The 26,150-nt window shown below is 44.7% G+C and overlaps 1 long non-coding RNA gene across 1 annotated transcript in view; it reads right to left on the bottom strand.

Annotated features, from left to right (window-relative positions):
* Positions 1–513: 513 nt before the first annotated feature.
* LOC128854236 (uncharacterized) overlaps positions 514–26,150 on the bottom strand; it is a 28,891-nt gene continuing 3,254 nt past the window's right edge. Inside the window, exons 2-5 of the long non-coding RNA XR_008453221.1 lie at positions 23,323–23,435; positions 20,216–20,330; positions 13,174–13,349; positions 514–594 (exon numbers count right to left, since the gene is read on the bottom strand). This is a non-coding gene — a long non-coding RNA (uncharacterized LOC128854236). The remainder of the gene's footprint in view (positions 595–13,173; positions 13,350–20,215; positions 20,331–23,322; positions 23,436–26,150) is intronic.

Here is a 26,150-nt window from a genome sequence, read left to right as displayed (position 1 = left end):
AAACCTGTGAAATTACAGACACAGATGTGTTATTGGTGTCATAATTTTTTTCCATTAAACACCGTATTAGGTTTATCCCCTTTCTATACTTGAAAATCTTCACATATAAAAGATGAATAGCAACTTCTCAAGGGGATCCTTGTGGTTTAACCTTGTTACAGGAGGTCAAATGCAACATACAAACTATATTGGTACAAAGATGACTGTAAAATGGAATTAGCCTTTTGCTCTCTGTTCAGATGGAAAGGAAGTAAACTTTCACGTTTCTGAACCACTCCTGCTTCAGAATCCCAAAAGGGACTTGTGCACCCTGCTCTCAGAGCAGCCAGAAGAGCACATTTTGTAGAGGAAGAACTAACAATGCGACACCCAGATCCTGACCGGCACGGTATTGCACTTTTGAAATACTGAACCATAATAATGTGGGTTTGAAGTAGTCCAGATTCCCACGCCTTCTCACTGCTGATCCCCAACTTTAATTGCTTGCTGCTCCGCTCACACACATAAGACTGACCTGCTCGGTTAATACGGGTGCAAAGGTTCTCCAGCAGCAGTCCAGTCCTCTGCATGGTGTGAGGATGAGAGTCCTTTAGGCTTAAGAAAATAAAAGATAAAAAATGACCATAAAAAACTAAGGCAGTGAGAAAGGGTGTTGGAAAAAGGACTCAACTTTCTGTCCTTTCTTGGCCACTCTACCGGCTCTGCATTCTCCCCACACACAGCCCAAGAAAGCGAATTGTTATTTGTACCCAATTCCATTTTCTAAACTGAGCTCATGCTCCGAACCTGCTTTCTAGCACTGCCAGCTCTTCTGTATCAATGACGATGCCGTGATTTCATGAAAGTGTACTTCAAGAACACAAAAAGAGAGTTCCTTCAGCATCACGGGTAGTTTTCTCTCAACCGATACCCTCTTGACCGTGTGGGAATACGCTTCCATTCACCTCACCAGAAGGGCTGGTTGCTGTCTGCTTGTAGAGAGAAGCCCGTGCCCCAGAAGTGCCTATTTTCCACTGTGAGAAATGTCTCACTTTAAAGCTCTCTTCTTGAGCTATCTGGGTCAGGGGCTTCAGATGAGCAACAGAAACTACACTACTGAAATAAGAGCGAGACAGCCCATGAGGTCCCTGTGGCCACTACAGAAGGGCACATTCAAAGGCTCCCTCTCATTTTCCTATGGCAAACTTCAGACCTCACACAACCACAACGTCTCCCATCTTCCCAACCTTCCCTATGCAGAGGGCTGGCACAGCATTGCACTGAAGGCAAGAAGTACACTTCCTAGCCCAAGCCACAAAACTCCAGCTCAAAGTTCCCCCCCCCACAAACTATCAGACACAGAAGCAAACCTCTCAGAACAGCTCTTTTACAGGGGCAGATGGTTAATAGAGTCCAAGAAGCTCTTTAAGCTTCTAGAGGATAGGCCCAGACCTACCAGCAGAAGCTTCAGCAGGACAGAACCCGCAGAGAAAGAGGAGCACCAGCAGAGGGGGAAGGACCAGTCCCATCCTGCTTTATGAGCTTCCTGGCATGCCACTCAGCCCACAGCTGGCTGCCCTGGGCTCTCACAGCCCGTAAACAACCTGCACCTCACCTGGGCCTCCCCTCAGTTAATTAGCAGAGAAGGTTAATTGCTAATTCTTTGTCTGCTGGATTACACCATAATGTGCAGTGCAGAACCATCAGGCCCATGTTGAATTTACAATTTTCCTTCTCAGCTCTATTAAAACAACACTGATAATTGCATGACTAGGAAGGAAGCACTGCTAGGTAATCTGGGATATTACTGACACTCTGCAAACCTGGGACCTCTTATCCAGGCTCACTGCAGGGACTGGGTGCAATTAGGGCTGTGTCCCAGGTTCTGACCAGGTTTTCCCATCAGTTCGTTGGCTGTTGTGAGATGTTGCAAGTAAGAGCTCACCCGACAGCAGGAACAGCTCACAGCCCAGCTGTAATTAATACCTCCAGATAATTACAATAGAAGCCCTATCACGCTGCATCCAAAGAGAAATGCCAAATCGTTATTTCCTCGTCATGCCCTCGGTAGTGCATCCATTGGGATTTCATAAGGAAAAACTTCCTTCTCCTCCAGATGCTTTGCAGGCCAGACATCTGCAGGCCTTATGAATTTTACAGTCATACGAACAGAAACACAAAGCATAAGGACTTCCAAAGGAAGACACCAGCAGCCACACAATAAAGATCTTCATTATTTTTCCTTGACGTTTTCATGACAGAATTCATGTAGAACATAAAAGAAGCATGAGGCATGTTTACTGGATGTTTTATAGTTCAGTAAAACATAAATAAACAGCTTTTTAGATCAAAGCTACATAAGTAAGGAAGCACTGTGGCTTCTGAGACCAAACTAATATATCACATAGTCTGAAGTTGAAAGCAGCAGTCCTGGCACTTCAGCTTCGCTCTGGAGGGATCCTACCTTAAAGGCATAGAGCCTAGCTTAGATCCGACTTCTTATTTTGTACTTTAACAAATTAGTACAATTGAGGCAGTTTGGTTTTTAGAAACCACCATCTGACTTGTGAAGCCTTTTGTGATGGGATATTTATGTTCTATAAACAAATTAATAAAAGAGGAGCAAACAGCAGCACTTCCAGGAAAGCTCAGAGTTGATTTTCCACGTGTACAACACCACTGCCTGAGCACCAAGTCCATCACAAGCACTCAGTACCCATCAAACAGATGCAGCTTTCCTTGAAAGCAGTGGAAAAACTGCGATGCCGTCAACTGTTGAAAACACGTATGTGGACCAAGGTCTGGCTTAGTCACCTACAAATGGACAAGGGCAAGTGGCCTCAAGCTGCACCAGGACAGCTTTAGATTGATATTAGAAAAACTTTCTTCCTGACAGAGTGGTGAAGCCCTGGCAGAGGCTGCTCAGGGCACGGGTGGAGTCCCCATCCCTGGAGGGGTTTAAAACACATGTAGACACGGAACTTTGGGACATGATTTAGTAGGCACAGAGGTGTTGGGCTGACAGTTGGATGAGCTTAGAGATCTTTTCCAACCTTAATTATTTTGTGATTCTGTTCTATGAAATCCAAAGCCTCACATAGTTTGGTCACCATCCTGATAAACCTTTTCTATGTTACTCCAAAAGAACAGCACACGATGTCAGACGAGGCCTTTTTATTAGGGCCATACTTTGGTTTGCGCCAGAATAAACTCAGAGTGTACCTGCACACATATTCCAGGTTCTGGTGTGGTTTGCTTTTCCATTCCTGCCAGAAACTGTGTGGATTATGACTTTCAAGTATTATTGACGATCATGCCTCAGTCTGTTTCCTCGTCTACATTTTATATTGTGTTCTTTGCTTTGCTATAGGGTTTTGCAGTTATTTTGGTCCCAGATCTCCTAATATGGAGTAGTGGGAACTGGAAATATCATACAGAGTTCTTCTTACTGTGTATTTATATTAACCCAATGCCAGGTTTCTGCCAGCCACTCCTAAAACCAGTCAATACTCCCATCAAAACTAGGGTAATCCCTTCCCTTAAACAGAACAAAACCAAAGCAAAACCTTCCACACCGGCACTTTCACACTGGTGTGTGCACACATACACACACCCACAGACAGGCACAAATAAACTATGCGGGTCCATGACCGCGGGGACACTGACGTGTCCCTCCTGCGGCAGCAGCAAAGCCTCCTCAGCACAGGAAGGACACAGATATGTTGGAGCGAGTCCAGAAGAGGCCCCGTGAAGATGATCCGAGGGCTGGAGCACCTGCTGTATGAGGACAGGCTGGGAGAGCTGGGCTTGTTCCGCCTGGGGAAGAGAAGACTTTTAGTACCCAGGTGCGTGACGAGCACAGGAGAGGCTTGGTGTCCGACTGCTGACACTGCAGGTGAAAACCTTTCTCAGCATCCTTGCAGGAAAAAGGCATTGCCAGAGGGCAGGCATCTGCCTCTCCCCCAGAGTATGGGGCACAGGGTGCCCTCTGTGCCAGAGAAGCAGTGTATTCCAGAGCAGCCAACAAAACAACTGAAGTCTGGTCAACCCAAATATCTCAGCTTAAAGGCATCAAGGAAGCCCCACCGCTGGCCATGGGGATTAAGAGAGTGTACCCTCAGTAGCCAGGCCACGCTGGCTGGCCAGCCTCCAATGTCCAGTAGAGACTCACCACTGTTAAAAGAGTCTCTCTTTGCTAAGGATTCTCACATGGGCTTGAAACACCATCCTCAGCCTGACTCACAGTGACACAGACTCACTCCTGCGGTCGTTTCTCAGTCGTCCAAGCACGTCTGTGGCCTAGTAGTAAACCTCGCTGAGGTCCAGGATCTGTGCCAGCCTCAAGGATTCCCAGGTCACGCTCGCTCAAGTGTACAAATGGAAACAGCGTTTTCCTGACTGCCTTTGTGGTGACTGTGCCCAGCACCTGAAGGCCAGGCTGTGCTTTTTCTGCCTCACACATCATCACCCTCCGCCTGAATTAACTGGCAAGACTGGTGATGATGCGTGAGGCCAAACAGAACCCAGCCAGAGCTGCCAGGGATGCCTTGGCTCCGCAGTGCTGACAGGGCTGGAAAAAAAACTACAAGCTGATCTTAGAAAGTTGGATCCTGAATCACTCAAAGGAGTCTGAGCTGTCGGACCCCAGAGATGCACAGGCACTGCTGGCTGGGAAGCACAGAGGGATGGACGATGCCTGCACCTCAGAAGCACTGCGCTGCCCATCGCCTGCAGCGTTTCTCTCCGTGAAGGACAGGAGGGTTATCCCATATCACAGACTCTGTCAGTGCCGCGGTATTCCAGGGCTGGGGAGAGGGAGGCAGAGGTGGAGGGGTCCTGCTCTGTGCAGGCATTTGCTCATTCTGCTTTTTCCACAGTGAGCCCGCAGCGCTCTGTGCTGAGCCGGTCAGAATGGCCCCAGCAGAGCTTGGCCTGGGGAACACACAGAGCAAACACGGCGGATCAGATAATGCAGAAGGAAAAGGCTTCCACCCTCACCTTCCACGTTCCTGAGTCAGAGCACTGGGCTGCAGCAGCAAGAGTGGCCAGTCCAGGAGCACCAAGAAGGGAGACTCTTCTGCCCCAGCGTCCCACAGACCAGGTTGTCCCCGCACACACTGGAGTGTGTAATTTTATACCAAATGCGCTTGTCTAAAAATACCTCACTTCTGTGTTTTTTGACCACATGCCCAGGATCATGAAAATTTTTCCTTAGGAAAAAAAGCTGAAAAACCCCTTAAACCCATAACATCTTGGAATGATTTGACCACTTTCTTCTTAGGACATTCCCTCCTTTTTTATAACATGATGGGGTTTCTCTTGAATTTAAAACATCAATTTGGCCTTACATGAGGAGAGTGTTCATTCTTCCAAACCATAAAGATCAGAGACTATAAACTGTTGTTTCTTAAATGTTTCACGGCAAAAGGCATTCAAAGCATAACATTAACACAAAGTTTTTCTGTAAAACAATACGGGAAGTGTAATCTCTGTAAGAGGTTTTTTATGCACCATGGCTAATTGTTCCTGACAGTATGATTTGACACCAGGCATTTTTTGTAAATTCAACACCATTCAAACTTTATGGCAGGTAATATTCCTTACAACGGCTCAAATCTTGACCATGTCTAAATTACTGTTGCAGAATGATGGGTTTGGGTTTTGTTAACTCAAAAATATTGGGAGCAAATTCTCTCCTCCCTTGTCGCTTGTACCACTAGAGACAATGTTCTGAAGTTCTTCTGCAGCAGAGTTCCCATCAGAAGCAGCTTTTTACAGTTTTGTGCACATCAAAGAGCAAAGTACCTTCATAGAATCATGGAATCATTAAGGTTGGAAAAGACCTCTAAGATCATAAACTCCAACCATCAGCATAGCCATACCTACTACGCCATGTCCTGAAGCACCACATGTACAAATGTTTTGAACCTCTCCAAGGCTGGAGACTCCCCCACTGCCCTGGGCAGCCTCTGCCACGGCTTCACCAGTCTGTCAGTAAAGAAATTTTTCCTAATATCCAGTCTAAACCTCCCCTGGCTCAGCTAGAGGCCATTTCCTCTCATCCAGTTTGGTGGGCCAACATCTTGTGCTCTGCTTGGTCCTGCTGGAGTCATGAGGTCACAACAGGCTTGTTGTCATCTTTGCAACGGAAGGGATGGAAGAGGGTGGAGGCATTTCTAGGGGCTGAGGCTGAACACAACTCCTTAAAATTCAAATTCTAAAGCTGTTTTAAATGGCTGTATTTGAAATGTCATGTTTGTACAGAGCCTGGTTCAGGATTACTTCATGCTTGCCTTCACCTACACTAAGCTGAGGTGTCCATGTGAATCAGACAGTGGTTTTTCCAAGTAGCTACCAGGAGGCATTTGTCCTAGAAGCAGAGAACCTGAACTATGGAGCAGAGAGCTGAGAATGTGGGCACAGACTGATGAGGTTCTGCAAAGCTTTGCTCAAGCCCAGACTGTTCTAAGAGCATCACAGAATCACAGAATGGTTTGAGTAGTAAGGGAACTTAGAAGCCCATCCAGTTCCACCCCCTGCCAAGGGCAGGGACACCTCCCACTGGATCAGGGGCTCCAAGCCCCATCCAACCTGGCCTGGAACCCCTCCAGGGATGGGGCAGCCACCACTGCTCTGGGCAACCTGGGCCAGGGCCTCCCCACTCATAGCAAAACATGATTCCTAAGATCTCATCTAAATCTCTCAAAACAAACGCAGTTTCACCTGGTTAAAAATCCCTGCCCAGTCCTTTAAATCAATGCCACAACTAACCAAGATTTCCCTGCTTACACTTTGCAGGCATTTCTAATCTGCATATACTGGAAAAAAAAAAAGTCAAATAAGAGCTAACCATCTGAAATTCACCTCGTGGAGCCCAGGAGACAAAAAGACACAAAAACGTTTTGCGTGCCCAGCATTCGATATAGGGACTTCAGCATTCAGAGATGCACCATATTAGAAAAGCTCTGGGCTTCACGGGAGCAAATGTTCATCTGGAAAAGAGAAGCAGTGCTGTGTTGTTGTCTCTTTCCTATCCCCACAGCAGGAGTGCATTGAGGTACTTACACCACCCTTCACAGTCACCGTAAGGTTTAAAAAGCTGATACAAAACAGTCCTTTTCTGCGTATCTATTACAAGAAATTCTCCAAATCCACCACATGTCATGTGGAGAAGGTTGGTCCTTCACTGGCCGTGTCCTCGTGCCACATCACTGGGGCACAAGGTGGGCCACAACAAGGAGAGTTCTTTCTCGTGTTATGAAAATGAGGTTTTATGATGTTCCTCTGACCACTGCTGTGCTATTCCTCATAGACTCTACCCTCACCCACATGTAGGGGTCAGCTTATACAGAGACTGGGTCTGTGGTCCAACCTGCTTCGCCAGGCTGAATTACCTGTGTATTAGCTCTGATTCATATGCACACACTTACACATGAAAAAACTCCTTTCGTCCAACTCACTCTACCTTATAAAATATGGGTTATAAAAACTTTATGGAGCCTGTTCCTCCGAGGGGCTCATTCCAAAGTGCAGTACGCAAAACCCAACTCTTTTATAGCATGGCAGAAAAAGGGCTCAGTCTATGCAGAGTGCCTCATATGAATCAGAAACAGGATTGGGCCTCCAAATGGACCACACAGTCTTGACCAGGTTGCTTCAAGTGCAGCACATGGATTTGGGTCTGAAGTAAATAGACAATTGAGAAAACACTAGTCCTTTCTCCTAGCAATCTCTCCTCATCCCACCTATGCATAATTCCACCATAAAGGTCAAAAAGAAGGTGACTGCATAAAGTTGGGGCACCACAAAGCCATGTCAGTTCCAGAACATCATGGGCAACCTTGAGCACTCTTCGCTAGAGACAAAGCTCTCAAGCCAGTGAGTTTACAGGGGTCTGATCCACTCACAGCTAAGAACTAAGCTCTAGAGCGTTACAAGGAGTAAATGGACCAACCACCTCCTATAAGAGAGATTTAGGCTCCTGGCAATTCATATACCTGAGTACAGAAAGAGCAATAATAAAGGCCCAGAGTGTGATATTTATGAAAATTGGAGAGTAAATCAGGCTCAACACTGTGCAGATATAAAACACTTTATGTGGAGGCTCAGACCAAATCAAAGTACTTTCCACTTGTTCTCTCCGTCCATCCCATAAACACTATTAACTTGGGTTTCATCTTCTGCTATGCTCTACCTGTGCTGCTCTTTGTTCTGGCTGAAATTCGCCCATCGCATCCACTTTAAGCACTGCCCAAGGATGACTCTGATCTGTTAGAAAGATCACGCTGCCCTCCTTGCCTTAGAGTTTTGGTATCCACTTGGCTTCAGCCACTGAACTGTACTCTTCGTGAAGCTCGAACAAACAGGACAGAGCAGACATCTATAGCTGCTTCTAACATGAAATTCTTCTAAAATCTATAGTATTATCCACACGCTGCATTAGAGACTCATTACTGGCTTGTGTCTTGGGGTTACTCACGGATAACTAAGGCAATTATTTCTTCAGAAAACAAATGTGAGTCCTATTCTACGAGTAATCCAGCTCTGACTGGCAAAGCTCTCCTAGCATGTGATTTAATCTCGCTGCTTTTCATGGGACTTCAGCTTCCGCTTGACTTTGCTGAGGAAGGCTGCAAGTACGCACTAAGTAAAGTACTGCAAACTGTGACCTGTGACAACAATAAGAGAATGCCAGCTGCCTTCTTCAAGATTTTCTTCCTATGGCATCCATAAGAATTAAGCAATCGTACAGTGAACTCTTCAGGATAACAGTATGGACAGGTGACACAGGGTAACAAATACTGCTGAACTCATGGGCTGTTGCAGTAACTTTTGCTCAGTGCTTATTTTTCTTGCACCGAAAGTCAATTCAAACTGAGCGTTATTACCTTTCCGTTCTGACAGTAACTCAGAGCGTGTTAGAAGCTGCCAGCCTGTGTGTGATGCCCTCTCCTGCCGCATCTCCTGACCAACCTGCTTCTGACTGCAAGTGTTTGAGGCAGAGGTGCTTTCCTTTCCCCCACTGGGTTTCTGAAGGACCTGGGACAACAGCAGCATGCTCGGGGTTCTGTGGCACTACTGTGCTAAATAAGGTTAACGATAATGAAAGACACTAGTAATTACAGAGATAATAACACTAGCTATTACAGAGACTCATACTATATCTACCTTTACTCTCATAATTCCTGAACCATATTCTTAAAAATATGGCAATCTGGACCAGTTCTCCCTCAGATTTATTTTACATTTGTTCAGCAAATCGGTTTTCTGGGTGCGTAGTTGAATTATTCAGTATACTTTTTGCCCAGGATGGAGAAGTTACTAAAAGGTTCCTTTCTTGTATAAAGCATTTTCATGTTTAACTATTAATTTTTAAAATCTCCTGTAAATCCACAGTACTTTACCGTTGTTTGCCTGGCCTTTTTCAAATATAGCATTAAAGCTTGTGAATGTACATGCACGCACATACAGATGTATATATAAAAACTTACACAACTAGATGCTCAGATAATTAGTCCTTATCTTTCTATTCCAAGGTTTGCTTCCCAGGCATAGCGTGCCAACCTTCCAGCACACGTTTAGAGCTTTCCTTGCTGAGGAACACAACTGAAAGAAAGTCTGCTAAGCTGAAGGTGGACAAAAAATCTCTGAAATTTCAGCACTGAACTCACATTCAATTCTTTGCAGAGGTGGGACCCAGTCATTTTAATGGATTTAAATTGAAAGGGGGAAGATTTAGATTAGAGATTAGGACGAAATTCTTCACAATGAGGGTTGGGAGGCCCTGGCCCAGGTTGCCCAGAGCAGTGGTGGCTGCCCCATCCCTGGAGGGGTTCCAGGCCAGGTTGGATGGGGCATGGAGCCCCTGAGACAGTGGGAGGTGTCCCTGCCCATGGCAGGGGTGGAACTGGATGGACTTTGAGGTCCTTTCTGACCCAAACCATTCCACTGTTCTAGGATTTGCTATAAATGGAAGACGTCCTTTACAGAGATCTGTCTCTCATCATTATCAGATGAATGCTCTGCCACTGGGTAAGCTCCTGGCACAAAAATTGTTCCAATTTCCAGAGTTGGGGAAGCAAAACTGATCTTGCACCTCAGGTAATGCTCAGCCAGGAGGGTGGACACACAGAAGATGAAAAAATTCATACCCTACTGTCAACACCAACACAGAAGAAAGGATTTTCTTAAGCAACCTTTTATCTCAGTCTCACTGGAACAGGTATCGCAGGTAACATTTTAAAAGTGCTCACAGTCAGGCTGCCAACAGTTCGCATGCCGTCTCTGAGTATTCCCAAACACAAATCTGTGCCTTGCACATGGAGACGCAAACACCAGCAACATCTACACTGACCAGCACAAACGCTGTGCAAGCTTCTGAGAACCTGTGCAGCTCATCTGTTTGTCTCACCAAGTCACTCGCTCGTAAGGTGGCCAGCATGACTTTTGGTCTTGTAATAATAAGTGCTATAAAACATAACACTACCGTTGTGAGCAATATTAAGCATTGGTTTCTTGATCGGGGACCAGACAGGTCATTGTTTAAATGTCTTATTGCTTCTATCTCCTCATTCTGCTTTGCATGCCCACCTCAGCTGGGAAAAGGAGTATTTTAAAAGTTTCAGCAGCTCCATGAGGTCACTGCAGCTACAGAAAGCTGTAAAAACTGCCTGGGTTGATGGTTCAAGCAGCCACAGGACTTTTTCATTACAGAACAGATATAACCCTATGAAATTATAATAATAACATCATTTATTTCAACAGGACTGAAGCAAAAAGCTTTATGATGGTGTTTTATATGCAACATGTGCACTATAAATATTTCCATAAAAACATGCATTAAAATATAAAGTTGGCAAAAAGAAATCAAAAGTCAGGAGGAAAAAAAAAAAGCCCAGTTAAACAAGCATTAAACCATAAGCCATGGTATCGTGAATAATGAGCCCTGCCAGTCGTGGCAACAGGCTTTTCTTTCTCTGGTTTCAGCCACTTCCAAACACAAAGGCATCAGCCAAGATGCCAAGGAGAAAGTCCCTGATAAACCCTCGGAGAAAGTCCCTGATAAACACACAGTCTGCCACCCTCTTTACTCCTGAAGATGCTCCTGCGTCTCCTCAGCCATCAGGCGCTCACCCCTCGGACCACAAGGAGCCAGTGCTGAGGCTCCACTGCCGATGGTGCAGCGAACACCTGCAGCAAGAACCAGGTCATCCCAAACCAGACGATGTTCTCACACTTGTGTTACTCCCTGGAGCAAGGGATGGGACACAAAGGAGCCATTGGCTCTAGGGCTCGAGCAGGAGCACAGGGCTGAAACAGAAGCTGAACCTCTTGAGATCCACCACAGAGTCAAAACAAGACCCTCAAGGGCTGCGTCCCTCTGGTAAAGTAGCCCGGCTCTGGGATCAGGTGTCTGTACCCGTTAGGATGCTGAAAGAAATCCCCTGCCTTTCTGGTCTGCCTCAGGCAAAGAGCCCCGTACCTACAGTGCTCCCGCTCTCCTCCCCCTCTTACGAAACAGTTTAAGGGGTCACAGTTATCCGTCCTTTCTGGCTTCAAATATAATAAAAGTATGAAAACCTGTGTATCTTTTGCCAGCTACCCATGACAAGGACCTCTCAGGCACCAGAACCCAGGTCAGAGCAGTTTCCCAGTAGCTGGAAGACCTGACAGTGTGGCTGCCAAACCCCAGCAGGCATTGTTTACACCAGCGAACACCCTCACAACACAATTCTGCTTCCCAGGCCAATTCTGTTGTAATACATCATCCCTGAGCTAACTTGTCAGATTGGTTTGTCTACAAATATGTTCGCACTTGGAAATATCTCCCTTCTGCGAACAGCAATCCATTAAACATGCATCTCTCTGTTTTCCCCATCTTGCTCTCGGTACATAAAATAAGTTCTCTTCTTTTGTCCTCAGTAAATGCCTATTCCACATTTTTGCATGTTTTAAATATTCACGCATACGAAAGGAGATGTAAAAACATTGCATGGCTCATTTATTATTTAGTGTGCACACTTTTTCCTGCAGAATACCAAAATAAAAAACATTTTAGGAATTTTTTTTTCATTTCCTTTGTATTTTCTTTCCATTACTCTACTCATTAAAGTTTAAAAACCGCTTTGTTTCCTGACAGTTGGGGTTTATACATCTTTCTGTCAAGGAATACATTTGTACCTGTCGACATGATGGCAGAGACGGGGGTGAGATGCTGCAGGAACTCTTGGTTTATCATATAAGGGTCCAGTGTGTACCTAGAGAGCTCGAGTCATGCTAGCAAGGCTGCTGGAGGGGCTCAGAATTCAGCTAAGAGCACTAACGCGTACTAACCCCAGACTTTAAAAGAGCTCCAAGTTCAGATACAAAGCCTCCAGCTACAGAAGGATAGACAGAAGGGCATTTTACTGCCAACAATAAAATCTCTGGAGTAAATATTGCCACACGCCAATCTTCCACACGAGTCACTCGATTCATAGATTTTAAGGCCAGCTCAAAGAGATGACTCAGGCCAACCTCTTAAACAGCACAAACCAAAGAATGTCATGCAGTAAAATCTCCATCAAACCCTTAACAACAGTGCAGGCCGTGGCATCTCTTCTGGAATGAGCCATCAAACTTGGTCCAAAGGCTGCTAGAGATGGAGAGTTCCCCATGTCCCTCAGGAGGCGATTCCAGTGGTGAATTATCCCCACTCTCAGATATATGCACACTAGTTTCTGTTATATTTGCACTGCTGTAACACTCCACAAATATCTCATTCACTCCAGGAACTACTTGTGAAGAAAAGCCCTGCATAGTTTGCGCTGAATCGGGCACAAGACAGCAGACTTAACTTATTCAAGTCTTTGCTCGTAACCCACGGATACACTAAAGAAAATTGGAGCTGTGCCACCAAAACACACACCAGAGAAAGACGTTTTCCATGTACAGGTATAGCAGACAAAATAATGCAAGCTACTTTGTGTCACCATCAGCTGTGTGTTTTGACCTTGACCTGCAAAGACCACCCGTGGGAGTGTGGCGTGGGCAGCGGTTCCGTGGCACTTCCACAGCTCTCCCTGTGGGTAACGCCGCTCACAGCCCAGCCAGATGGTGTGGTCCTTTCAGCAACCCGGGCATCTTTCCATGAGGAGCTGGATTGAAACCAAGAACTCTGTTCACATAGGTCACTTAACAGACATAACTACCAACCTGGTCTGGATTCAAGTGGCTGGCCCGGTGTGAAAAGAGCTGGATCTGGTAACTGGTGCCATAAAACAGGGACTCGTTCTTTAAAAAAAAGTTCACTGCTGCTGGAATCAGATGGTTGTGTGCATGTTCCGTGTGACAGGCTTTAGCACTCCAGTGATACATCGTGAAAGGCATTTCTGAAAGAGATAGGCAATACAGCCAGTTTTTAGCATATTTATATGCTGTTTTATAACACAGAAGTTAAACAGCACATTGTAAAGCACCTACTGCCTTATATGCGCTATGCAAACACTGCATTATTGTGTACTGTAAAATATAATCTTGTCTTGCCTGGGAGTTGCACCAGGTAACTCAAAATACACTTTATTCTATTTTATTCTGGGTTTTTTGCACCATTCCTCCCTACAGAATTTGGATGTCCTTCCTATGCCGGATTACAGGGCTTACACACACACATAAATATTAAATATTTTTAAGTTTTTGACTATTAAAAGCTTGCCCACACTCACAGAAAGAAGCTTATTATTTTTCCTCCCCTTCCTGATACAAAGGAATACCAGGTGTTTCAGTTGTACTGATAGGACAGCCATCTGAGAAAACTCTCACAAGCTCCCTAACCTCACAGGGCTCAATCGGGGCGTCACTGACTCCACTGACTTGTAGAAAGCCGTTATCAAATCCACTGAGTTGAGCCCGAAACTAAGGCGAGTCTTCCTTATGGCCACATCCCATGTTCCAAGAACAACAAGCATTTTCTGGGAGATATTCCTCACTTCCGACTTTCTAATTCATCTTGACCTGTTGACCAGGAGATGTTCAGAAGTCTTCAGAGGGACACCTTGTTCCCAAACCAGGGCAGAATGCTTTATGTTGCTAAATGTTAATGGCAATCATGTCACCAACTACCTAGGGACGGTAAAATTATGGATTTAATTAATGCATAGGGTTATTTAGAAGGTGGGATCTCAGGAACCTTCCATGTGCTCCCCAAAGAGCCAGACACCCTCCACGCACGTCCACCGTGGAATGATGACCCTTGTAACCGGAGTGTTACATGGAAGCTACACAGACCAAAGCACATGGAAGTGACTGTGGCTCAAATCCAGAAGCTCCCCTTCAGTCCTAGGTTGAGCGGGTAACAGCCTGCTGCCCTGCTGCCTCCTCTGGGAATTGTAAACTCCGGGGCTGTAAGGCAGGAGTTGCTTCTAATTACAGGTTTGTGGTGGTCAGTAAGTGTAATAATAGTGAAGTGCTTCCTAGTTCTCAAGGCAACAATGCTAGAATGTTGTTTGCATGCACAACTGTGTGCACGTGAGTGTTTTTTCACCATTAAATACTATAAAGGGAAAGCAGGACAGGATAATATTGGAAGACAGAAAGAAAAGAAAAACACAAAGAACAAGATTCTGGAACATTTCAGTATCCTGTTGACTCATAAGATTGGAGCAGACAGGTACAGCCCAAAGACAGCATGATCTAAATGTGGGCCAAGCTCTAACACACAGCAGGAATGTCTAATTTTAGTCTGTCCAGTTTTGGCAATGTCACCTTTAATTGCATGGCTCATTTGAATTGTAAAACACCTTTAAAAGCTAACTAGTAAAAGGAAATAGGCCATATTTTCTAGACTAACAGTCATATTCAATTTTAACTGCAACGAAATTGGTTTTAAACAGTTAATGCGCATTAGGACTTGAGTTACCAGAGAGAAAACATGGCCTGCAAACATACATGCAGATGTTTCGGCCCGTTAATTGTGGCTGCATTCAGATAACTTTGTACTTCTGCAAACTTTTTTTTTGTGACCCACAATTTACTGGTAGGAATTTTTCCCAGCTAACAAGTTGCAGCCCTCTGCACTGGCTGTGCTGTAGTGAACTGCATTTGAGATTCTCACCCACAGGGCTTCGTGCCCTCCAATACACACGAAACCAGAGTGCCAGACCAAACTCAGCTGCTCCAGCCCCCGCAGCAAGGCTGGGTTTCCAAGGTGTAGGATACCTGGAACAGCCACGGCACAGTGAGTTGTGAGTTATGAGTCTATTTTTCATAAAAGTAGAGGCCTAATAGGTACACAAATACGCCGTGCTGTCAAAAATTTCGATACCGAGTAAAATCTAAATTCTATTTAGTAACTCGATTGTTGTGCCAATTTAGGATTTGGAAGAAAAAAAAAAAACCTGTTTCAGCAGAGAGAAGATTTTCTGAAAACCTGGGCTAACAAGTGCTTTGTCATCACCTCCAATGAGGCAGGATTTGATCCCACATCGAGTACATGGTGCAATTTTTAAGACGTGTGATTTTGTGAACCGAGCCCAGGTCAGCAGCTGGTGGAATCACTGCATAGGCATGAGGAGACGTCCGCAGCAAACTGCTTGTGTTCGGCAGAGGAAGAAAAAATATTGGGAAGGGCATTTAAATAATACTCACATTTGTGAAATAATTAGCCACCATCCTGGAAGCACAGACATGAGGACTGGAGTACTTTGTTATAACTTCCAGTCTTGATTAGACAGAACCCAATTCAGAGCCAGTTTCCTCCAAGCACCCTCTGGTTCTGCACTAGAAGGGCTACAATCGGAGATCTGCAATTGCAGGAAAAGTGCTGTACAGCTTTTGCAAGAGCAAAATCCTGCTGAGCCAGTGATGGAGGTGAATATTTAAGGGCTTTGCCACTAGCAGAACCTGTGCTGCCACCTGAAACACACTTGACAAAGAGTGCTTTTTTGTTGCCGCTGATTGTGCTGCACACATAAACTATCCAATCTCCCCGCAGAAATAGCTCTCTGCCTCCCTCTAGAGAGATTTGTCTGGAAGTCACGAGCATAAAACTCCCTTTTCGGCTTTTGACAGCGTGTCATCAATGGGCTTTTCATTTGCTCTTTAGGTCTCCCTAAAAAATGCCAAAGCCACTGGCACTAACAGGGCTGATGCTGCACCGGCTGAGCGCTTCCATCAGCTTTGGGGCCGTGCAGCTTATTCACATCACAGGAAGGGTCTCTTCTTACGGCGCTAGGGACAAACTTTGTGTACTTACAGAAGGCCTAGCACAGCCACGGCCCTGCTGCAACCATGAAACAAATAACGACTGTCTTGATCTTACCCGTGTCTGCCCATTATCGGATATCTCACCTTCTTAAATCTACCACGTTGTTCTGTGCTGTACTCATGTTTTTCTCTGTTGGTTACTCGCTGCCTCGCCACCCGAAATACGCTGCCGCTCCATCCCCACTCACCCACGTCAGCAGCATGCTGCTCTGGGGGGTGAGCACACCCTCTGGATGCGCTGTCATTCCCCACTGGTAGGGAACCACGTGCAAAACTTGGAAATTATTATTAGATAAAAGCAAAAGTCCTTTCTGGACACTGGAATACAGAATCAAACTCCCTGCAAGGCAGTCCTGCAACACTGCAAAACCAGGAGAGCCTGCGGCAGTGCTGGGAAAATGCCCGAGTCAGCCATCTCCCTTCGGAATCATCCAAGACAAACAATAACAGGAAGCATTCCGCAGGCTGGGCTGAGGCTTGGCAAAGCCCTTGCCATAAACAAGCAGAGAAGGACGATGAGGCAATTGGAAAAGGGCTCACCCTGACTTCCTCAACCCTCTTCTTGCCTCTACGGCACAGTTATGCCAGCTCAGTAAACACAGTAAAGAGGATCGCTGAGTGTGCAGGCCAAGGGTTTCCCTCCACCTGGAGCTGCCTTGTTAACAACTTTGTTCAAAACGGAAATGCTCTAAAAAACAAATCTATGCCAAGGATGGCCTATAAACATTTGTGACCAGTTTAAGAACTCTGTCAAGGTGCAGAAAGAAAAAAAGTGCATTTCCCAGGTTGACATCCTGCCAAAGTTTAAGCAGAAGCTCGTGCATCTGTTCTGCCCATGGGTGTTGTGGGGGGATGCAGAAGTGTGAAACAGGCACACACTGCACGCCAGGAGAGAGTAATGCAGAGGACATGACAGAAGAGCAGATTTCTAGGAGAACCTAAAAAAATCTACTTTATACAGCATGAATTTGTGGCTAGTATTTTACTTGGGGCTCGCATCTCTCTGGTATCTAAAATCAAGGCACAGGTTGTACCCTTAGGCATGAGATGCGGGCATTTACACAGAGTCCTGCAGATGCATCCCCGTTTGCTTACACAGGTACCACAGCAGGTAGCCCAGAGCTCCTTTCTGATGGCACGTGGCAGTGCTGGAACAGGCAGTGAGTTTCTGCTAACTCAGAACAGCCAGTGTTCCCTTTTATTCCTTAACAGAGACTGTGCAGATATGGACGTGGCTGCCCGCTCTCCCTCACACGCACCCAGGCAACACCTCACTTGCAGGCAACCCGACAGCAACGCATGAAGCTCACCAAAGAATTGTAACCAAAAATGTCAACTCTTAATTCTCTTTGGACAAGGTTTTTAAGGACAAGTCTAAATTCAATCTTCAGAACTCTGGAATGATCCCACTAGACCTCTCTACACGTTAAAGGTTACGTATATATCTGCCTCTTACAAAAATCATGTACACCTTCAAAGCATTTCTTATAAGAAATAATAATTTAAACAATTTTTACTATCAAGGTCTTATCTGAGGCTTTCTTAAGAATTTTTGTTTTGCTTTGAACACCTTTAATATTTGAAAGTCTGAAGTCTTCTCTCAAGACACACAAGTCACCTTTTTCCTCTCCATAACGTATCACTTCCCTTCTGAGGTGTCCAAACCTTGATGCAAGATCTTAGGTGGACTAAATGCTATTCTTTCCCCTTAAGCCTAATGAGTCATTAAAAAAGGCAAGTGGGGAATAGCATGGCAATTAAAAACAGAATAGGGAGAGAAAAATTAAAGTAATGTATCCTCGGACCATAATTTAGAGAATTTATTAGTCATAAAACCTTGATGAGTTATTCTTATGACAAAGCCTGTAATAATGAGAAAAAAAATGATAAAAAATAACAAACGCATTTGTATGCCAGCAATTGTAACAAGTAGAGGTAATGACAGAATTCCTTTCGAAGGATTTAGCTTCACAACTACAATCACACGGATACCTTTTAATGCCATTGTTTCAGTAATACATGGCTAATTTTTGTCCTCGAAGCTTTTCTACTTAAACTACTTGCATTTCAGCTTTAAAAAATAAATGCGTCTCATCTTCTGTGAGGCAAACTGCAGGGAGTTGTGCAAAAAGCTTCCTTAAGAAAACCAGAGAGTCCTGGCATGAGCCTGCTGGTAGGTTTGGGAGCAATCCTTGTCTATGGATGGAGTTTGCAGAGGTCTACAGAGGAGATTTAGACATTTGGATGGGACTGCAGAATTAAGCAGTTTTGTATTTGTGGGGAGGGCACTGCAAGGGTGTCTAAACAAAAGCAGGCAGATGGCTGACGTGAGTCACTATGAAAATAAATAAATAGGGTTCATCCAGCAAATGAAAACTCTCCTGTTCGATCGCAGTCCCATAGAGAGCAGCAAGGGCTGCAGGACTAGACCTCAAAGTGCTGCAGACAGATTTACACACCAGCAGCAGAGTCAGGCCCTCAGCACCTCAACTGCTATCCTGGTGCCAGAGTGAACTGTCGGCACCATGCAGGCAGACTGGGGGACCTTCGGCTGCAAACACCGTGTTCGCAGAAACACAGCTGGGCAAATTCCAAGCTTTATTTTAGTTTCTTGGTGGCACCCACCTTGGCATGGGTGTTGTGTTTCAAGCCTACACAACAGAGCATGGGCCCTGGCTGAGCTGAGGGGAGTGGTGCGGAGTCCTTTCGGAAGGGCTTGCAGTCCCTTTGTACAGAATCTGGGGTTCCTCCTTTTGAAATGCCGCAGGAAGCCGGAAAAGAAAGATTTGAATTAGACCCTGCAGCTTGAATTTCAGAATTAGAAACCAGATCCTTCTGAAATCCCACCTGCAAACAAACCCTGAGCACAGCCAGGTCTGGGACTGAGATTTAATGTATCACTGATACCTAAACCACCACCCCTCCCTGCACTTCCTCCCTGTTACATTTCTTTATGCATCTCCCCAGGAGACAGACTCAGTGTCTGACCCATGTTTCAACAGCAAACAGTCCACAAGCAAACAAAAAATAACAGGCAATAAAGAGAGGGACCTGCAGCAGCGTGCAGTCAATAATACATGCTGCCGCTTCACCCAGCTAAGTGACAGTGTTTCTCCATTGCATGTGTCAAGGCTCATTTAATTTCCCGAGCAGCGAGTGTCCTGACAGGCGGGTGAGTAACACCTATGTGGTACTTGATGTATTTAATGGGTGTCTATGAGCTAGTGGGAAGCTGGGGTCCTCCCCGAACCGTATGATCTCTGCCAGAAATAAACATCAGTTGGAACGGAAGGGTTCTGATAGGTACAATCTGTTAGCAGCAAATTGAACTGTCACCCTTGTATGTCATGTTCATTTGGCTGATTAAGGAGATATTAATCTACTGTCATCGTTACAGTATCTGTCATCCTGAGGAAAAAAACCCAAGGATATGCAGGCAGCTTTTCTGGATATATATACACACAGAGAGAAGAGAGCAGAGGTGTGTGGAATACAAATGAAACTCTAATCTAATCTGCTACGAATATCGAACCAACTACAATTGATTACAGATGCACGCACAGACCAAACAATGGGTCCTGCTTCAAGTAATACTGAAGCTGGATTTTGGCGAATTCTCCCCTCAAAGGCAGTAAGATGCATTCTGCACAGTCACGCTTTCCCCCCTCAGAATCCAGACCTGTTTAGCCATCTGTATAATGGGTACGATGAGGTGTTCTCACAAGGAGTTCCTGATACCATGTTATTTCAGGAGGCAATGTCAAACACCTTCATTGCTATCTTTGGTAGAGGAGTGCACAGACACCAGGTATGTGCCATGGGGCTTCGAGATAGGAAGTTCTTGAAATGGCAAACAAGCCTTGCACTAAAGCCTTTTTTTGTCCCTCAAAAACCAGGACCTGTTTCTGAAACGTGTAGCACTTAATACACATAAAACGTACCCAGAGCAGATTTACAAGTCATTCAGCAATACTGAAAACCAATCTTAGCCCACCTGCCAGACAGCTTCTTCCTTTCTTCTACTTCTTTCCACTTCTCTTGCACGTTTTTCTGTATTTCCCCCACTGAAGCAACTCGGCATCCTGTTCTCATCCTTGCCACCATCTCAACTGAAAAGAGATCAACATTGAGCTGGATTATTATTTTGAACATGAAGGTTAGACACTACAAAACGTGAAGATGCCACATCTGCTATGTGATAAGAGCGCATTGGATGTGGTGTGAGGATTAAGCACGGAATGCCCTCAGTTTAGGGTAATTAAGAATAGTGTTGGCTTACAGCAGCACATGGCTCATAAGCATCAACGTTAACCACAAATCTCCTCAGAGAACGTTACAAAGGAACCAACTCAGGCCTAGAGCAGATACTGTAGATACATCTGTAGATACAACTCCCACTGCCTTTCACTTAAGAACTCGGGTAAATGAATCTAAATTTGGGGCAGTTTCAGGTGGAGATAGTTCAAGATATCAGTATCAGAGCTGGTTAGCAGAATCCTTTAATGACAGCCAGCCTGCCACAGCTTTTATTTAAGAGCACAGCTGCTATTAAAACAGGATTTTAATAAATACACACATACAAAATCTTGTCTGCATGGGTTCTCACTCATTTTTGTAGCGGGGACATTAAGACAACCTGAAAGCTCAAGAATATATCATTAAAAATAAGCTGCTAGTTCCACATTTTCTTGAATGAGAAAATGTATGCTAAAGCCCTCCAACCCCCTTTACTTTCACAGCAGCCTTCATAGTTTATGTTTGAATCAATAACTATTTTAATATGGGGAGTTTAGAAAAGTTTGATTCAAATTCTTTTGACACAGTTCCATCAACATCCAGTTATAGAGCCATTCTGCATATGAGTCATTAAATATTTAAAAGATTCCTATTATTGAATTAACTATTTATTGATTTATAATTTAAAAGATTTATGCTTGGCCATTATAAAAATTCCAAGCTGACTTTCACTTAAAGAGATGTCAGGTGCCATTTGCCGCTAGTGAATGTCTAATGTAGCCTTTTCACCCCTGGAGTGAAGAAAGGACAATTACTCAAGGACCTCTGGTTCAATATTCATACTGTTTAGATGCTGAGGTTTGTGGTTGCTTTTCTTTCCTGCGGCATTAGGTCATGCTCAGCAGCGTCTATCCATCCCGCCAAATCTCAGCCTCTGTGGAAATGCACAGCTTGTAGTTTCTCTCCCGTTACACTTATTGATTTGCATCCTGGATGAATTTTGCAAGCCTTGTGAGACTTCCCGATTATATTCTTGTGGCAATGATGTTCTGGCTGAGGTCATAAATGCAGAAGGATAAACACACAGAGATACACACAGAGACACACACAGGCACAGCTTTTCCTTCTCTTCTGTCACTGCACTTACAAAGCTTGACTCAAAATAGAATCGAGAAACAATGGGTTTTACTAAAATTAAGAATGCATTTTAGAGCTCTGCTGAATTGGGACCACAGAAAGTAAAATATACTCTGAGCACTGCAACATTAACTCTGAGCTTTAAATCCAGTACTTCTCAGGCTATTGCTTTGCTCTTTCTGTAAGGAGTTGGAGTAAATAATATTAATATATTGCCTTTGTTTAGCACCTTTAATCTGAGGCTCGCAAACTGCTTTACCAACGTTAATTATTTAAATCTGCAAGAGCCCTTGAGGGGTGCCTATTATTATACTCCTTTTACAAATGAGTACTCTGATGCACAGGAAGGTTAAGTGACTTGCTGAAGGCCACACAGAGTCCACACCCGAGCCAGCTCCAGTCTTTCAAAGAGCAGAAAAAGGGGATGGAGCCGAATAAATGCACTGTCTGCCCTAACTGCGCAATCTCAAGATATTTCCAAATATAGACAAGAATACTAAAGCAAAAAAAGAAGCACAAAGCATGGGACGCCTCATCCCTGGAGGCATTCAAGGCCAGGCTGGATGGGGCTCTGAGCAACCTGATCCAGTGTGATATGGGAGAATACTTAAACATAAAAATAATTCATTTACCTCCACTCATTTTGACTTTGCCACTCAGATCCCCTTGGATCAGCCTGCAAAGTTCCCATCAAATGCAGACAAATTCTATGCAGATCTACCCTTTTCTTTCTCTGCTGCAAAATAGTAACGGCAGTTCCCACTGAGAAGTGCAGTATGGCCCCAGCTGGGTTATAGACGTGCACCTTCTATAAAAGAAAGGAGCTATATATGCCTGTGACTACACAAAATATTTCAGGACTGGCCACAGCCACCAGAGTCTTGTTTCCTTTTTTCTTTCATGGGTGATGGATCCCAAGCAATGCTTGTCTGCCGCAGTGCTTCTTTCCCAAGCAGTGGGTTAGAGCTATTCACAACGCAACTTTACAAGTCATCGCCTGCCCCACTCAGAAAATGATAGGCAGTAATTTATTTTAAGCACCAATATCCTCACTTGGGAAGAGGTTGGTTCTAGAACGGCCTATGGAGCGCTAGGAGGGGTGTGTGGGACAGGGCTTGGCAGGGCTGGGAGGCCGGGATCTGGCTCCCAGTGGAACTCGCCTCACCTGGTTCCCAGCATGATCTGAAAAAGCATGAGCAGACAGCTCTGGTATGAGTACAGGAAGGGATGAAGATTCGCCTCTCCAGGGACCATACTGACAGACAGGCTCTTTATCGTCTGTGTCACACGTAATGGGCTGGAAACTGAAAGGCCTACGACAAGGAGTCAAAACGAGCATCCGCCTCTCTCTGTGGAGTTGGAGATAAAACATCTGCCCTGCCAGCCCCGATTAGGAACTGCATGCTTGCAACTTGTTGGCTGTCCAAGGCAGGAGAACGCATGGCAAATGGATTCCCACCAGAATTTCCATAAACCCTTGGCCATTCAGTCCTTTCCACCGGTTGTCACAGTACCTTGTGCTCCAGCGCCATGCATCGAGCAGCCTGGCCAATGAATCCAACAACATCAAGTGACAGTTTTTAACTGTGAAAGCTACATATTCCAGAGCCAAACCAGAGCCACGTGCAGGCTAGACATCTGTGCAAATTCCAGATGCTTCTCAGAATTTCTCAGTCAAATCTGATCCGATCAGGAAAGAGTCTCCTTCCCTCTGCTATTCAGACTAACCTGTTACAAACATTCTCAAGTTGCAGGCATGTCATCAATGAGCTCAGGCAACTTCTGTGCCGTCCAGGGAACGCCATCACCATGCTTCCTCCTGCTCACAGGCTTTGCTTGACCTAGGATACAGAGCCACTATCAAGGTAAAGGTAAGGCAAAGTTTTGAGTGTGTAATCTGATATTTGGGTAAGAATAACCCCAAATACTTGTTCTGCAATTTATAGCCAGGCCAAAATGATTTGCCCTCATTTGCAAGTTTTATAATATTAATCCTAGATAGCCATCGCAGCAGCAAATACAACGTGTCACGTTCTATCTGAAAATCAAACCCTGAATGTTATGCTACAGCATACAATGCTTACTTATACATAGGCAATCACACAGAACAGCCAGGAACATATGCAGGCGGTAGTAGCTGTATTGCTTTGATATTTAAGTACCTGCGAATTACGACATTGCTATGTAAATACATGCATGCACAGAGACAGGCAGGCTGGAAAGGATACATACATGAATAGGCTAATTCAAAATGAGTGGAAGCAAAATGAATTATTCACTTGAGGTTTTTTATCTGCATTATTCACAGGATGCATTGGAACACAATTACCCACTTGGTCAGTAGGCCTCTGCCCAAAGTTTACCGCGTTGGACTTGCTGAAGAGACAAAAAAGGTTATTTCACAAATGGAGGCGCAGCCCAGCTCTGCATTTACCAGTAATCACCGCACCAAGATTAATAGAACATCATTTGGTGACTGAGAAAGCAAGTTATGATGAAGAAGCTGTTGAAACAGGAAGCAGTTGATTTCCCAGGGGTCCCGTAAATCCCCCTCTGATGTCCTTTCAAATTCTCTGTTATTGCTGCAAAAATTTTAAACACCGGTAAGAAGGTGAAGCGGCTGACATACTCATTTACCACGGGAAGAATTGCGTTGTGGGCCTGCCTTCGCAAACTGCTTCAATGTGCTGGGCAGACTCAGCAAACCCAAGAGACCTCCTCGGAGGGGCTTGGAATGCGTGATGGCATCATGGGAGCAGCCGCAGCTCAGCACCCCCTGCCTTTGTTTTGCCTCACCGTTACCACGTAACACCCCCTTGCTCTCCCACAGCATTCTTCCCCTTCAGCATCTTATTTCTGGGGTCTCCAAACTTTCACGTGCTACAACATTGTGAGCGGGCGAAGGGCTCGCAAGGTACTTGTGTGCTGTACGTTCCTTCTTGCATTCTAGCGACAGCCTGCCATAAATCTGTGCTAGGCACACAGCGATCCGGCCAAGAGAGCTCTAATACCATAGGATTTATTTTATTTTATTCTGTTTATTTTAAGTCATCTAATTTTATACTAAATTAGGTCTGATGCTGTTCTGGGTATTTTGCCAACTTCTCAACTGAGCCACCCAAGAAGAGAAGGCCAGGTACCATCTCACAGTGAGACGCCAGCTTCTCTTACCTGCACAACAGTTAAGGGCAGCTTCAGAAACAGGAGATAGTACCACGTAGAGTTATTTTTTTGTTTAAAAATCTACCGATTCACTGTACGTGATTCAGAATTAAGAGCCACTGCAGCTGTCATCAGCACAGTAGCCCATCAAAACACTTCAGAAAATATGATTTCCACCAGTCAGAACCTCTGTTCCCTCAGCGCAGGGAATCTGGGTTCAATTTTCAGCTCTGTTCCAGAGGCACCACCTTTCTATGGACGAGTCGCTCTCCCTGTGACTTAGTTCACCACTCGGCAATGACATGTGCACAGCCTGCTTTCTTGGCTGCGTAACCTAGACTGCAAGGTAACATCACAGCAACTCTTTTCCACAATAAGGATCTCTCGACATAACTGCCTTGCTGTGACATTAAAAATGGCAGTGTTGAGAAACTGATAACCAGCATGTGATTCTTGAAGAGTCGCAGAAAGCAGAGGTTATGGCATCCACACATGGACTTTGTTTGCTATTGGGCTGAGAAAACCATTTTTCAATATCAAAAACTGACTTTTCTTCAAATGTGTTGAAGCATTATTAATTTTTAACTGCACTCTTTATTTTGTCACTAAAGAAAGAACAAAATAGAGATCTAAATCCACATTTCTGTTTACGCAGTTTCCTCCTTCTATGTCACTTTTACTGAAACATTTTTGTGCACTCTAAAAAGTGCACTGTGCTGCTTTCCATAGCATTCTCAGGACATGAAAAGCACTGCTAATCAAGGAATAATCTCCCTGTCCATGCCTCAGACTAAAATTCTTCCCGAGAGGATGACAAGCACCTAACATATTTCTGTGCTTGGGAAAGAGACACTTAAAACCAGCTTTCACAGCCAATGCTTTAGATTCTATAAATCCGAATGAAAAAGAGAAATAGTTTTTTTCCCTTTCTGTTTTCTTGTCATTTGATGGAGATGCCATCAGTTCTCTGTACTCAGTGGTCCTGGAGCCAGCTGCTTCTGCCATCAAGCACCGCCAGTCTCCATCCTCATTGCTGGAGTTCAAGAACGCAAAACACATTTTAACCAACAGGTCACATTTACCAAATCCTAGCCATGCATGACTTTATTATGTGAACAGCCGATTCTTATGTTTCTTCATCAAGGAGTTTTTCTTCCTGCTTTCTCAGCTGTACAGTGTCTCTAAATTTTTTTTTTTGGCTTGAGGTCTCTGCCTAATTATCTGTAACCTTCTGTTCGAAGATCGCTGTCCTGGCCTGATAAAAACCAGTAACTTTGAAAACAAACTGGGTCTTAATTTTCCTTGACAGCCCTTCTTTAAACATGTGGGGAAAGCCCTGGCTTAATTAAATGCACATTCGTATTCCAAACAAATTAAGTACAATTAAGGACTCT

Source organism: Cuculus canorus, chromosome 21, assembly GCF_017976375.1.
Source record: "Cuculus canorus isolate bCucCan1 chromosome 21, bCucCan1.pri, whole genome shotgun sequence".
NCBI lineage: Eukaryota > Metazoa > Chordata > Aves > Cuculiformes > Cuculidae > Cuculus > Cuculus canorus.
Note: the sequence above shows the minus strand (reverse complement) of the source record. Positions and strands in the feature narration are given on the sequence as shown.